The sequence below is a fragment of the Ursus arctos genome, unplaced genomic scaffold, assembly GCF_023065955.2.
Source record: "Ursus arctos isolate Adak ecotype North America unplaced genomic scaffold, UrsArc2.0 scaffold_28, whole genome shotgun sequence".
Lineage (NCBI taxonomy): Eukaryota > Metazoa > Chordata > Mammalia > Carnivora > Ursidae > Ursus > Ursus arctos.
The window spans coordinates 29,958,359-29,973,981 of NW_026622963.1; the positions used below are offsets into that span (position 1 = coordinate 29,958,359).

At 52.9% G+C, this 15,623-nt stretch overlaps 1 protein-coding gene across 1 annotated transcript in view; it reads right to left on the minus strand.

Moving 5' to 3' along the window:
- KLHL25 (kelch like family member 25) overlaps positions 1–11,378 on the minus strand; it is a 35,053-nt gene extending 23,675 nt beyond the window's left edge. The window contains exon 1 of the mRNA XM_026510430.3: positions 11,292–11,378. The gene's annotated coding sequence lies outside the window, so the exon portion shown is untranslated. The remainder of the gene's footprint in view (positions 1–11,291) is intronic.
- Between the last annotated feature and the right edge of the window lie 4,245 nt (positions 11,379–15,623).

Genomic DNA, 15,623 nt, shown 5'->3' on the forward strand with positions numbered 1-15,623 from the left:
CTGGGCTCAGGGCCTGGTAGCTGGTTCCTGGCTCCCAGGTGCTCTGGGCACTCAAAATGTTTGTTGTAAAATGTTTTCATTGAAGAACGTGAAGAAAATCCAGCCTCACAGGGATGGGTTGTTGGAAAAGGAAGGAAGCTGGAAGAGACTTCTCAGATAATTTCGGGTATTCTTACTTGATATCACACCGAGACCGGACGAGCAGTAGTCTCTTAGAGATTAGCTGCAGTGTGGAACCTGAGCGTGAACCCGTGAACTCTTGTACTCTGTGACATTCCGATCTCCTGGGCTATCCTGCACCCTGAATGGATTTTCCACTCATGCACGGCGTGGCCTGGAGGTCATCTGGTCATTTGGAAAACATCAGCTCACTAAGCCATGCACTCGGAGAGATTAGTGAAAAAGGCAAATAACACCTTGGTATTTCCATGAGAACAGTTTTGACCTTGGGGACCCCTAAAAGACTCTCGGGCGTCCTCCTAAACACACTTTGGAGAACACCGGGTTAGCAGCACTCACTTACCCTCCACATTAGCTGTGTTTGTGCTAAGAACTCAGAGGAAAACTTCTATGGAAAGCTCAGGGTGGGTGACAACAGGATCACCCACCCCTGCGAGTCTCAGCCCCCTCCCCAGCGTGCATGGAGCTGTGGTCACAGGGGCCAGCACCTTCTACCCTACGGCTGGCTGGCCTCCCCACCTGCCCCAGAGCCTCCCTTCTTCCGGCCTGCCCTGCCCCTCCCCTCATTACCAGCCACTTTCTTCTTACCACAGGACCCCCTCATTCTCCCCCAAAATAACAGATTTGGGTACTTTGTACTGGGCAGGGCCTCAGACAGCAAACTACAGGGGCCATGCATGGGCTGCTGCCTTTGGGCTTTGCAGCTGATAATTCTTGGTCTCTTGAAATTACATATGTGTGTATATTTATAGCCAAATACATGGGTGCCCAGAAGTTGCGACTCATTCATATATACATTTTTAGCACATTGCGTGGCCACCAAGTTCCACTAAATCTTCCTTCCTGGGTTCCTTGTGTCACCAGTCCTATGCTGGAGACAAGGTGAGACCTTCCCCACTGCACACTGGACTGTGAGGGGCCCCTGTCCCCAATGTGTCCCCCCTCCCCGCAATCTGAGGCCAAATGCTTTGCTACTGACCATCAGTCTCTCCTGCTCAGAAGGTTTCAATGAGGCTTCAGTCTGTCCCCCCTCCAGCTTCATCGCCCGCCCGAGCCCCTCTCCCTGCCACCAAGCACACAGACACAGGCTGGCCTTTCCAGCTCTCCCCTCCACCCTTTCTGCCCTCAAGTCTCACCTCCACATCACACCCTCTCTGGACTTGGCACCTAGTGTGCACGCCCTGCACACCCATGATGCTCAAAAAATCACCTGGATAAGGAATCTGAGCACCTACTATGTGCAGGGCTCTGTGCTGTGTACTGGGAACGTGGCAGTGAGTAAATACACATTTTTGTCTTATTTCCTGCAGTGAAGGTTCTGATACCCATTGAGTCTTTGCGATAGCATTGTGGTGTTTTTTGTCTGGCACGCTTTATTCCTTCAGGTCATTGTATATTGTGCCCTTATTTTAATTTCCGACTCCTAGAGGACAGTATTCTGTGGCATTTCTCTTGCCTAGAGTACATGCAAAGCTAGTAAACATGGCTGAAGGGGTAGTGGATTAACCACAAGAGCCACTGCAGTAAGCATCAGAAAGATCTAGACATCTGTCAAACCCACGTGACAGGTTCTTGGTGTCTGCTGTATTAACTTGCAATATGACTGACATGTTTCATATTTAAGTATTTTAAGTGCTAGATGGGAAAGAGTAACCCTCAACCCTGCCCCGGACAGTGTTCCATAAATCGCAGGGATCAACGTGGAAACGCCAACTAACGAGGTGGCTAGGCTCTAAGCCCCTGCTTCCAAATCCCAGTACCGCTGTTCGCGCCTGAGTGACTGGTCCCAGATATGTACATTCCCCGAGCCTTAGTCTTCTCATCTGGAAAATGGGGGTGAAAATAACTGTCCCCACATCAAAGTACTACCCTGGGAATTAAAGGAGAGAATCCAGGGAAAGAGCTTAGCAGCACGAGGCACACAAAACTTACTCCGTTAGTGAGAGCTGCTGCTCTTCGTACTGTGGCTGCAGCCCCTGGTGGCAGGAGCCCTGTGGTGGGCACGTGCAAAGATGGCCGGTCCCCTGATCTCCACCCTGGCCTTACTCCTGTGACCTACATGGCGTGCTTGCCACATTACCCACATGGCAAAGGAATCTGCAGATATAATTAGTGATGTTGCTAACTGATCAGGTGACCTAGAAACAGAGAGGTTTTCTGGGTGGGCCTGACCCAATCACAAGAGCCCTTTACAGCACAGTTTCCTCCAGCGGATCACAGAAGTGGATGCCAGAGATTTGCAACAGGAGAGGATCTGATATCCCTACTTCGGGTCTGGAGGTGGCGGGGGACGCTTGGCACACACTGTGGCAGCTTCTAGGAGCTGAGATCAGCATCCAGATGACAGCCAGAGAGGATAGGGGGACCTGAGTCCTACAACCACCAGGAACTCGACTGTGCCAACAACCTGAATGGCCAGGAAGCAGACTCTCCCCCAGGGCCTCAGGGTGAGAGTTCAGTCAATACCTTGACCTTGGACTTCTGGTCCAAAACCCTAAGCAGAGAAGCTCGTCCAGCCAGCTCAGGCTTCTGCCCTACAGTACCATGAGCTGATCAATAGGTACGGCTTAAGCCACTAAGTTTGTGCTGATTTGTTATGACGCAACAGGAGCTAAAATCAGCCCTGCCTGGCCTCAGACCATACTGCATATAGAGGAAAAGCATACCAGGTGCTTGTCCGAAGGGTCTGGGGACCATTCACACCTCCTGTATCCTTAATCGCTGCACAGGTGATGCTTGAGAGCCGGGACTGTCTTACTCATGTCTACTCCTAGCACTTAGCAGTGCAGGTGTCATAGAGAAGGCTCTCAGTAATTTCACTGAAAATAATGTCAACTTCCGGGGCACTCGGGAACGGAATGGCTTAGCTGGTTAGCTTCAGTCCCATGACCAGCCAGTTATAAGGTGTTCAGGTGTAATTATCCGGGCAAAACCCAGCTCAGGCCTCTTTTTGGCCTAGTGGAGAACTCCAGACCCTGCAAGTGGTCAGAGGAAGCCACTCAGCAACCAGGGGAGGTACGTGTCCACGTGCGAAGTGTCTTGCTTTACACACCACCCGATGTGCCGTGGCCCCTGCCTCAGCCTGTGGCAGCCTCCCGGGGCTTGGCTGGCCAACCAAACCCTGACATTTTGCTTGTAATTGTACCTTCCAGTAAAAAGTCCTCGTTGGAGTGGTAAAAATAGCAGCTGTGACTTCCTGCAGCACAGATACACCAGTCCATCTCAGGGCCTGAAAGGAAACCTGGTGACCTGGTCTCACGCTAGCTCCGGGAAATACCCGTGAGCTGGGCTCAGGCTGGCAGCAGGTGGCACCCAGCCAGGGCAGCCCACTCGGGCCTCTGCCCCCTGTGGACCACCCCCAAATCAGCTCCCAAGATGCTCCCCTCACTCCCTTCCTGAAAATTCCAACCCTCGACATCAGGGGATGTCTGAAAAACGTACAAACTTGCCAGCAGGGGCGCCTGGGTGGCGCAGTCGTTAAGCATCTGCCTTTGGCTCAAGGCGTGATCCCGGCGTTATGGGATCGAGCCCCACATCAGGCTCCTCCGCTATGAACATGCTTCTTCCTCTCCCACTCCCCTGCTTGTGTTCCTCTTTCGCTGGCTGTCTCTCTCTGTCAAATAAATAAATAAAATCTTAAAAAAACCCAAAAACTTGCCAGCAGCCAGGCTCCCCACCCTCCTCTCTTCCTGCTCACTAGCTGCAGAGTACAGAGAGGGGAGGCCCCCTACCAAAACCCTTTGGGGGTTCCACGGTCCCCTTGTGCATCTGCTCTTTATTACTCTCTCCCACATCTGTCTACCTCCCTCTCTGTGGCCTCCTATCCCCTGCAGCTGTCCTAACCAGGTCGGGTACTGGGGGAAATAGCAGAAGGGCTTACATGTGGGTCATCCCCAGGGCAGCAGGGCTCAGGCCAGCCTGGATGCCGCCCCTCGAGCAGAGGAGGTGAGCTGTTAGAGCCCACTCGGGGAATGACAGGAGAGCCTGGCTACAGTGTCCCCGGGCATGGGAATCCCAGCAGTCATGAATTCCTCTAGGGGCCCAGGACACAGGGCTGCCCGCCCCCCGGGTTCCCCATCTTAGGACCTGATGCCACCCAGGAACCACATGGGAGTGGTTCCCCCGGCCCCAGACTCCTTTCCTTCTCTACCAGAGCTTCCCCATCCTTCTGTCCCCAAAACAAGTACAAGGGCCCTTTTGTCTATCTTTTCTCGTTTTAAAGCCTCCTGTTACAGGAAAACAGACGAGGACCCCCAAAGTAATAAACATGGGAATCCATAAAGTTCTAAGGGCCCAAGGCTTTGGTCTAACCGGCAGCTAAACTGGGGGATCAGCCTGTGGTGACCAATGCCCCTTTCAGAGCCTTTTTAGGGACGGGCTAGAGCTCTTTCTCTGCCCTCCTGGCTCATTCCTTCATCCCTGCAGGTGAGACAGGGAGGAACACGCCTACCAGCTAGCCCTTTGACTTCCCTCTCAGGCCACGTGAGGGATGCCAGGCAGACGTCCCACCTAAAGCCACCCCAGCCCCTCCCCTAGACTGGCTGTTTAGAAACACTCAGAGTCACTCACACGTTCCGGGCTTCAAATATCTGGCTCTCACTAGTAAAACCCATGATGTTTGCAGAACTTTTCAGCATAAAATGAACTTTCAGGAATGTTTTCCCATGCACCACAGGCAACGCACAGCAGCCTGGCAGGGGGCAGGGCAGGGATTAAAAGGGCCTCATTTCACAGATGAAGCTTCACTGGAGGTCAGGAGACCAGTCAGAGGCAGAGCCAGCAATTACTAAACCTCGATATTCTGGAAAAAACAAAGACGGATGAAAACAAAAAAAGGAAGCCTGGATACACTGGATCACTTTTTTTTGGTTTGCTTGTTTTAAAGGAATAATGAGATCCCCCCCGCCCCCTCATGAAAATGTGGATAATACCAAGTATTATAAAGTACGGGTGAGGATATGGGCAAATGGGCTCCCAGACACCATCGGTGGGTGAATGACCTGCCTAAGTCTTTGGGAAAGGCATTCAGCTTTGACAATGAACATTTAAAAATCAGAAAGAGCTTGGGTGGCTCGGTTGGTTTAACGGCTGCCTTTGTCTCAGGTCATGATCTTGGGGTCCTGAGATGGAGCCCCACATCGGGCTCCCTGCTCAGCGGGGAGTCTGCTTCTCCCTCTCCCTCTGCTGCTCCCCTCTGCTTGTGCTCTCTTGCTCGCTTGCTCTCTCTCTCTCAAATAAATACATAAAATCTTTAAAATAAATTAAAAAAAAATAAAAATAAAAATCAAAGATGCACGATCCAGGACACACAGGACTTCATGGATTGTATGGAAGGGGGGGGGGGAGTCAGACAGGACCTAACCATCTCCCTGGAGAGGGTGAGATGAACACCGGTGACTGGGGCACACGGGAGTGTTGTGTAGCTGTAAGATGGGCAGAAGTGCGACCACACACTGGGCCACAGAAGCTGTGGGCAGAAACACAAAATCTGTACAGAAAAAGGGTGGCCAGAAGGGTATACACCAAACCAGTGATAGATACCAAGGATGAGGGGGACTTCCAGGCCATGCTGCATTTTCTCTCATGTTGTCCATTTATAACTGATGTGTTACCGAAGTTAAAGGAAACAATTAAACAGCTTAAAGGAACGTGTTTTTCTTGGCCTCCCTAGGAATCAGAAGATTACAGCGGATGATGCCTGCCGCCTATCTCTGGCTGGATCCCCCTCCGCGGCCCATGCTGTTCCAGCCTGTACTCTCGCTCGCTCCCTGCCCCACATGCCTTTCCTCAGTTCTTCCCCTGGGTGCCTCGGTCCAGTCCTGCAGGTCTCGGCTCAAAGGTCACCAGCCCAGAGTCGCCTTCTTTAGGCTCCCTCGGTCCCCACCTTGACCTTTTCCTCCCCATCCACGTCTCGCAGCCCTAACGGCAGCTGTATTCATTTTGTCTATCTGGCCCCAGTTGAATAGGGGCTCCAGGATGGTGGGGACCTTGCCTTGTTTTCTTCTGCATCCCAGAGCCTGGTAGAGAACAGATGGCAAAGATTATTCATTGTACCCATTTGGAATGGAGATGCTAGAAACAGTCTACTTCTTCACCTCACCAGTGGGGAAACTGAGGCAGACTCTTGCCATGCCACTCACTCTTCAGCAGTGTGTCACAACCACTTGACTACCTGTCTGCCTCAACTATCAGAGGCCGAACTTCCAAGAAAGGACTCTCTTTGAACCTGACTTTTTTCCCCCAGTTTCTAGTTCAGGATGAGCCATTCAGAAGGTGCTAAATAAAAGCTTGCTACATGAATGCAGCTGTACAGCTCTCTCCCTTGGATTTTCAAAGCTGTGAACAACAGAGGCATTCACACGTTAAGGGACTTGCTGCCCAGGGTCTCACAACCCTGGCTAGCATGCAGCAGAACTTGAACTCTGGAAGCTGGATGTAATGGCTTTCTAGAAAAAGAGCTCCTGTGTCTCTTGGACTTCGCTCCTGCCCAGACAAATCTGGCCTGGCCAACGGCAAACCTGGCAGGCAGCTCATCCTGGAATTGAGTGAGCAAAGCTCCTCTTATCGTAATTAGGAAATTAATTCCATTCACCCTAGATTGATCTGTGGTCAGCCTCTCTCCTTGGGGGCCCAACGAGAACAGGTAGAAAATAAACAAGGCTTTCTGTTTCCATCCTATCCCTGCATCCTACTCTGAAGGATCGGCTGACAGTAGAAGGTATCTTCTTGGCAGGCAGAGGTGGGTGGGAAGTGACACCCAAGGCCAGTGTGGTCCTCCCTCTGGCAACAGAGACGTGGTTCTCCCACGGCCCTGCTCAGCCCCCGCCTTCTTGCAGGAGGAGCGATCCAACTGGTCTTGCAGGCACCTCCTTGGCAAAGTCTGGTTATAGGAGCCTCGCGTCCTCCTCCTGTCCCCCCGGGCTCCCTCACAAACCCTACCAATCTTGGGAGATCTGTGCTCATCTCTCTTCTTGGAGGTGGCCCTGGGGACACCTGCGGGCTAGGTCCCACCCCATCCATATTGGGATTGGAGCAGGGGTGCCTGGGACCAGCCCGAGCAACCTTGGGAAGCAAGTCATCCACCTGCCACCTTCCTTTGGGCCCAGCTTTGTTCTTCTTTGACCCAGTCCTCTGGCGTCACTAGCCCCTCATCCACAGGCACCAGTGCCTGTAGGCCCTTTACACCTGGGCCCTGGACTCCAAGGCAGTGGGCAGAGGCAGGGAGCCAAGGGAGGCCTGAGAAACTGGTAAAGTCTGACTCAGTTTCCACTCAAGAAAGGAAAGAAAACTGGGAGCCTGCCTACTGTATACCTTTCTTGTTCTACAGGAGGAAAAATTAAGGCCCAGAGAGGGAAAGCGACTTACCCAGAGCCCCACAGCACACATCAGAGGCAGAGTTGGAAGTCTAGACTCCTGACTTCTAATTTGCCCCTCCACACTCCACTGGCTGCTCTCTCTGTCTTTCTGCCCAAGAAGGCTAGGCAAAGAACTCAAGCCTATAAAATTACATGACATCAGAGGCTGTAAGAACTTCTGGGGTTTTATGGCAAAACATCTAATAGCAGCATCATACAGAAGAGCATCCACACGTTAGAGAAGAGCAAGTTGAGGCTCGTAAAGGGGACCTACATGAAATCACACAGCCAGGGAGAGGCACAGCAGGACTTCCCGACCCCCACTTAAGCGCTCTTTCTGCCAACACGTTCCAGGTGTGAGCGTTCCAACTGTCAGAGGATGGTGAAGAGGTGGCGTTGGCCTTGGGCCTCAGTCACACTGCAACAAGCTGTGGCCCAGAGAGCCTGGTCCAGACTCTGTATACATCCCAGGGGCGCAGGAGACCGTGAGGAAATACGGTGAAATTCCCCAACTACACTGGATTTCTCAGATCACAGAGCCAGCGCTCTGAAGAACAAGTCAATGACCCATATGTGCCTACCTTTGCTCCTCCAAAAGGCATGGACAGGGCTTAGAAGGAAAGGTTCAGCAGTGAGAAAGAACAGAGTCTCCTGGCACCAGAGGGAGGTGAAAAGGGTGGGTGGAGGTGGCTAGGGCCCAAGAGATCACAGACACATGAGCAGCATCCGAATCCAATCCTGAGCCCATGCTCTTTCCCCCCATCTGATCTTATGCTTGAAGAGACTTAACAGGAAGCCCTCCCATCTTTGAGCTCTCTCTCTGCTCCCAGCATCCCCATCCTCACAGCCTAGGGACCTGGAGTCAGTCTGGCAAGGCAAGTGCCTGCAGGTGACAGGTATCAGCTTTCGCGACCTTTCCATTGGGACAGGGGCAGTGATGCTCAGGGGCCAGGTGGTCCAGGAACGAGGCTGGAACCTGTTGTGGAGACTGGGCTGGATTCCATCACCCGGGGACAGACCCAGATTACTAAGGGGAAAGCCCTACTGCGCTGAGGTGAGTAAAAGTTGTGGGTGCACACATGCCCCCGCCCCCAGCTGTCCCAATGAAGTGTTTTCTGGCTGGGAAAAAGCTTCAATAGCTCTGGCTGCCTGAGGCAATTCAATTATGAAATTTACCACATTAGATGAAAACCAGCATCTTGATCAGCCAATTCATTTGTGTCTGGACACTCTGTTTCCTCCTGCCAGCTCTGTCCGCCCCTCCCTGGCCAGGCCACAGCCACACTGCAGGCTGGTCCGGACGGATGAGGGCTTAGACGATGGGGTGGTCTTTGGGGCTGGTGGGGTGGCTCTTCCCAGGTCCCCCTGAGCAGAGAGACTGCAGCCAGAAGCCATCCATCTTCCTGGAGACTCCTGGGACTGCTGACTCCGCAGTCTCAAATGAACCCTTCTATCAACGCCCATCTGCGTTCTCCCAGATCTCAACCTGCACCTACCTTGGGGCTGCAAGGAATCGGCTTCTGGGAGAAGTGTGGGTGGGTGGTGGGAGAAGGCTGCTGCCTAGGGCCCGGAATCAGGGCTCCACCATGCCATTCTCATCTTTGTCAAGGCATCATCTCTCCAGAAAGCCTTTGCCATCCCTTCCCCTCAGCTCCCCTTGCTGCCTTTATCACTGGGGTACTGTGCACACACCTGTGTGTCCGTGTGGCAGGGCCCAATCCGTGTGCCAGCACACCCTTGTCTAGGAGCTCCCCGATGACAGGGCCCCCATCAAGACCCTTCTGACAAAGACTCAATTAGTCAATTAACAAAGGCATGAACAAACCACTCACCCAGTAACACTCCCTCCCCAGCTCCCTAGCGCATCAGAGTGGTAGAAGCTAAGAAGTGAGCTGCTTTCGCTGCAGACCGCGAAGTCCCAGGCCTGGCTAATCTTCCCCTTCTTCCTGCTCTCCTCTGCCCACACTGGGTGCCCAGAGGTTTTGAGCGGCTTTTAAGGAGCATCAGGCTGCAGAAGCCGCCTCCGATGCTGAGTGTGCAGCTCACCCATAGCTCCTCTCTCTGCACCACAAACATAAATCCAGCTGCAGCCCCAGCCCCAGGATGAAGGTTTCTACCATTTCTCTCTACCTTCCTTTTAACAATCTCCCTGGAGTCACTTCCGGACAAATGGAATGACTCCAGACCAAGAGAGCTGCCAGGCCCAGAAGACTGACTCCATCACCCTCCTCAGGCATAGCTTGGGGACCCCAGGACCCCTGGTCTCAGAAGGATACCAAATCTGCCCCCCGGGGGGGTGGGGGGGTGGAACTTGTGTCCTACTCCCCACCTGCCCCCAGCCCCCAAATGCAAGTCTTTATCAACAGCCCCTAGGAATCCTAACACCACACCTGGGCCCAGTGAGCATCAGTCCCACCTATGAAGGGGGAGACAGAGGTCCAGGGTCCCAAAGGGCCTGACCCCACATCACCGTCACCATAGCTGGTCCACGATAAGAACGCGGGGTTCCTGCCTCCTCCCCCGGTGCCACTGGCAACTTCACTTTTCACATGGCCAGAGTGAAACCAGAAGGCCCAGACACCTGGTGTTCTCTGCCCTGACTCACTGGGGAGGGCCAAAGCTCAGGGAGTCCTTCCTCTGCTCAAACCAAGTTGGCAGGACCCAAGAGTGCCCAGATTAAACCTGCAGGGGCCTGGCTTGGCCTCCACCCCAATCCCTTTGATTGGGTCTCTATAAAGACTTTTCTTTGCACAAAGACAGTGATAATGCACCTTGGGGACTTCGAAGCAGCAGCACAAAAATGTACAGTTCCCCTGGGGGTACAGTCTCTCAAAGGAAAAGCTTCACAAGCAACTAGAGGAGGAAAAGTAGGGGGTGCGTGCCCAAATGCGGTTCAGGAGCCAGGGCAGGATGTGGGGAAGAGGACTGCCGGGCTGAAGAAGGCTCGCTCTGGACCTGCTAGGGTGGCGCCACCTCGGTGGGCAGATGGGTGGGACTTAACAGCGTGTGACCACTGCTCCGCTAATCCACAGCTCTCTAAACAGAGACAAGGGGCCCCGTCAGGCAGGACGTGGACGGCCGGGGGCACCGGGACGCCGGACGCAGGCCGGGCTCGCGGGGACGACGCTGCCCTGGTTAACCCCCCGGCCCTCGCGCCGCACGAGGCAGACGGCCATCTGGCCCTCGGCGTCAAGTGCGCGGGGACTTCGCCCAGCCCGGGCGCAGAGCCCGGCCGCTCACATCCTCAAACACAAGCAGCCTCTTCTTTCCAGGATCGATAGTAATTTTTTAAAAAGAGAGTCTGCGGACTCAATGAATCAACCACTCCCAAGGGAAAGAGTAGTAGCTCCCGCGCGCAACATCCATTTACAAAACAATTCATTCCCTCGCCCGGAGCTCTCTGCAAATACCCTCGCCGGGTCCCCAGGCACGCGCGGGGCGGGAGCAGTCGCGGGGACTGGAGAGGAGGTGGCCGACTCCAGCCCCCTCCCTCCCCACCATTGTCCCCGACTCCAGCCCCCGAGACCCCGCGGCGGTCGGGGCCCCGAGCCACGGCGCTGCTCCCGGCGCAAGCGGCCGCGCGGGGACTCTCTCGGCCGGGGGCTCCCACGGTGGGGCGCGCAGCTCCCCGCACTCCCGGTCCCGACCTGGGAGGGGGGAGGTGGTGACAAGTGCCAGCCCGTCGGCCGGGGCGCGCGGCTAGACCGGCCCGAGGCCGGCGCCCCTAGCCCAGCCTGGCCCGGCCCCGCCACTCACCGCTCGGGGCGCCGCCGCCCGCCGCGCTCGTCGTCCCGGGTCAGCCGCGCTCAGAGGCCCCGCGCGAGGCTCCACAGCCCGGGCCGCCGCCGCCGCCGCCGCCGCCGCTCCCCTCCCCCGGCTCCCCACAGCCGGAGCGCGCTGCCGCTGAGATACAGCCCGGTGGCCGCCAACAAACTAGTTTCTCAGGCCTTCCCGCCCCTCCTCCCGGCGCGAAGCCAATCAGAAGCGGCGCCTCTGTGACGGATGGGCGGCCGAACCCGTAGTTCAGCCCGCAGGGGGAGAAAAGGGTGGGCGCCCGGGCCTCGCCGGCACCGCGAGGGGGCGGGGCGGGGCGAGGAAAAAGACTTTGACCAGATTCTTAAAGGGACAGGCGCCAGCCCGCCCCCGCGGCCGAAGTTTAGGAACAAAACCCGTCGATGTTCTAGAGCTTTCCGAAGAAGGGAACTTTGTAGATTGCAAATGCCTCTTCTATACCGGGTGTGCGGAGCCACACTTTTAGTTGTGAAAGTGTTAGGGAAACCCTTCCGTTTTACTTATTTCAATGTTTGGGATTTTCTGCAGCCACTAAATCCCATGAAGTACTTGGAATATGTATTTTTCAGGGTACTTCAGATCTCTGACCCACACCATTTCTCACTAAGTTTTTTATGTAAGCCAGTCTTCAAATATTCGTTCGTTCATTCATCCATTCATTCATTCCACAAACGTTTGCTGGACGCCTGTGCGGTGTGCTAGTTTCCGAACGGGAGAAATGATCTATAATTTCTATTTCTTGTCTTCTAGTTTTGCATTTCATTCCATGCCTTCAGGTTGTTGTGCGTCCAATTTCTTCATCTGTAATGCAGCGGGTAAAAAGTCCTATTTCCGGAATTAAAGGACACGAACTCCTATGACAAGGTAAGTGTGCAATAAATGTCTTTTCTCTCTTCTACTGAAATTTGGATACGAAAAGCCCCGGTAAAGTATAGAAAAGTCCCAAGTGCTGTAGGAGCCCATTATGGGGCCGGGAGAATTCCCAGGAAGCAGAGGTCACACCGATGGGAGGTCTGAGAAAGATTTATCCAGGGGGAGGGGAGCACACAGGGAAGATTTGGAAGAGGGATGGGATTTTGACTGGCGGAAGCTGGGAAGGAGAACCCCTGCCTAGAGAGCTGTTTGGACAAAAGAGATTTCGGGGTGTGAGGTGGCCGCGGGGAAGACATCTGGGGAAAACTGTATGGTGCAGAGAGAAAGGACAGCAGAGGAAACCTGATCTGAATTTGGATCCTGGCTCTACCCTCAGGAGGGGAGACGGCTGGAGGCCGATTGCTGGTGAAAGGAAGATTCTAGAACTTATGGCAGGGTCACTGTAAAGATTAAATAAGAAAGCATACGTAATGGGTCTGGCACCTAGTAAGTGCTCAATATAGGTTTGGGTCTCTGTTTGGCCTAGATCTGGAGACAGTCAAGACAGGAGAGTTCTGGTATTTAAGAGCAGTGTTGGTCAGAGGTAAGAAGTTGGCCAAGCGTGCTGTTAAGGTGCCCCCAAGGGGAAAAGGAGGCATCAAAATAATTGGCCCATTAGAGAAATGACACAGATCACATTTGTTGTTTTAACATCCCGCCAATTTGCTAGAGCTGGAGTATTTATATAATTGTTGGTTGGGTGAAGATCCACGTACAAAATGGATTCCTAGCCAGCTCATAACCATTGTTTATTACTCCATTCAGGTTCTCTGAGAGATTATAAGTGCCACGCATCTAAAATCGAGTCTGCAGTATCATTTCCCCCCTCCTCAACTCCACGGCTTAAATTAGGTACTGGAATATATTAAAATCAAATGCCAGCAATGCAACAAAATCAGACCAAGAACACGTGTTGAGTTATTGAATTTAGATATGATTTGAGAGGAAAAGAGGAGGTGAAGCTTGCTTTGCCATCTGTCTCAGTCCTCACTCTAGACCCAGGAGCATAACCACCATCACAGCCCCTACCCCCGTGTTGTAATGACCCGCTTATGACCTCTTAGTCCACCCCACTGCACAGGGAGTTCTGGGAGGGTGAGGATTATGACATGTCTGAATCCTTGCTTCCTCTCAGATGTTGTCAACACAATTTCGAAATCCTATGAACAAATCTCATATCAGTTAGAATTAGCTTTTGCTACATGTGACAGAAAACCCGAAATAACTGTGAATTTTAAAAAGACAGAAGTTTGTTTCTTGCTCATGCAAAATAAATCTGAAGCTAAGTAATCCGGAACTGGTTGGCAACTCCACAGTTATCAAGCGCATGAGCTGTATTTCCACCCCACCACCCTTACTGCTTCATTTCCCAGTTGCCTCATGTTCCAAGATGGCTACTGGAACTCCAGCCATAACATCCACATTTCAGAGGCAGGAAGGGATAGAGTGGAAGAGCAGGTGTTTGCCTTCCAACTGTGTTAGCTCCATTTAAGCAGAAGTCCCCCACATACTTCCACGTACATTTACGAATGTACTGCCTCCCCAGAGTCAGGGTTTTTTTACCAAGAAAGAAAAGAGGGAATAGGTTCTTCATGTCAATGGACAGTTCCACCCGATACCTTTCTCTTATTCTCCTGTTGTTGTCATCTGTCCAGTCTTCTGGGGGCTCAGAATCTAAAGTCTTAGAAATTCTGAGATGATGTGCAGAATGCAATGCAAACTTCTCAATAGATGATTAAACTCTTGGTTCTTCTGTCTTTGGAATGTTCCTTTTCAGTTTCCTTTGCTGACTCCCTCTCACTTCCCAGATGACCAGGTATTGGAGTCACCTCCAGAGGATAAGACCTCTTCTCTACCTACATTCACATTCCAGGTGAATGTAGGCCCATGCCTTATGTTTGTGTAAACTCTGGCAACTTCCAAATCCGTACTCCCACCCCAACTTCTCCTTAACTCCTGGCCCACAGGTACAACTGCTTACTCGATGTCTCTGCTTGGATGTCTAGAGGCACCTCGCCCTAACATGCCCCCACTGAGCTCCCGATACAATACCCTGCAAAACATATCCTGCGCCTCCTGTCAATTTCTAGTGTTATGGTTGGAATGGCCCTTGTGACTCTTATGATGACAAGATACCCTTCAGCCACAACCATTAGGAAACTTTGAAAACGTAAGTTTATACTTGCAAAACGTGGAAATTACACAGCACCCTTGCGGCCACACAGCGAGACTGCAGGTAGAGAGAGAGAGTGCAAGCAAGCATGCACCTGGGGTTCTGTGTTTATTGGGGTTCAGGGTAGGGGCCCATGGGCTCACTCTTTATTGGTAAGTTCCAAACATAAAAGCTGGAATTTAAAGAGCAGGTAGAGAAAAAAATAAGTGGCCCAAGTGGTCAGTTACTGAAACCAACCAAGATCTCCAAAACAAAGGAGCTTTGGTGGGGGTGGGGGTGGGTTGTTGGGGGGGTGGCCTGGCTCTGATCTCCAGCCAGTGTGTGACTGCCAATGTAGCCGTCTTTGAAGTGGAGGCCTCTGCCTTCAAAGCAGAAAAAAGAGAAAACCCAACTGTCAAGGCTGACACTACAGCAACTCAATCTTTTGCTCAAATAAAAAGTCTTGGCACCATCCTCCCTTACCCACCTCCAATCCTTTTCTAGTATGAGCCAGCTGGTCTCACCACGTTCACGGCCAACACCAGGCTGCTCCAAACTACTATCATCTCTTCCCTGGGTCATCAGAGCAGTTCCCCCCACCCCCACCTGCCCCTCTCACCCCTGGCTCATCTCCCTGCTCCCCTCTGGCCACCTACAGTCTGCTCTCAACACAGCAGCCAGAGGGAGCTTAATGACAGGAAGTGTTGCGGCTGTCCTCCCCTGGAAATCCTCCCATCTCAGAGTGAAGGCCAGAGTCCTTATGTTGGCCTGACCTGATCTGGCCTAGATCACCTCTCCCAGTCATCTTCCACCTCCCTGTCCTCACTTGCTCTGCTCTGTAACCCCTGACCCTATTGACAGGCCTCAGACAAGCCAAACCCATTCCCACTGCGGAGCCCCTGCCTTTGCTGGCTCTCCCTGGAAAGCTCTCCCCCTCCCACCCTGATGTCCACACAGTTCACCCCCTTGCTTCTTTAGGTTTCTGCTCAGATGTTACCTGACCACATAGGCCTCCCTGACCGCCTCTATAAAGTCACCACATTCCCTACCCTGGGAATCCCCGGCCTTACTCCCTAACACTTATTTCTACCTGAGAGTTTATTTATATATGTATATATTTTGAAGAGTAGGGGAAAAGCAGGAAGCTGACCCTGCAGGTAAAGTTGGACCTGTTGAATGTAAAGAATTTCAAGGAACATCGGCATCAGACAGGGCCACTCTTGACCATAACG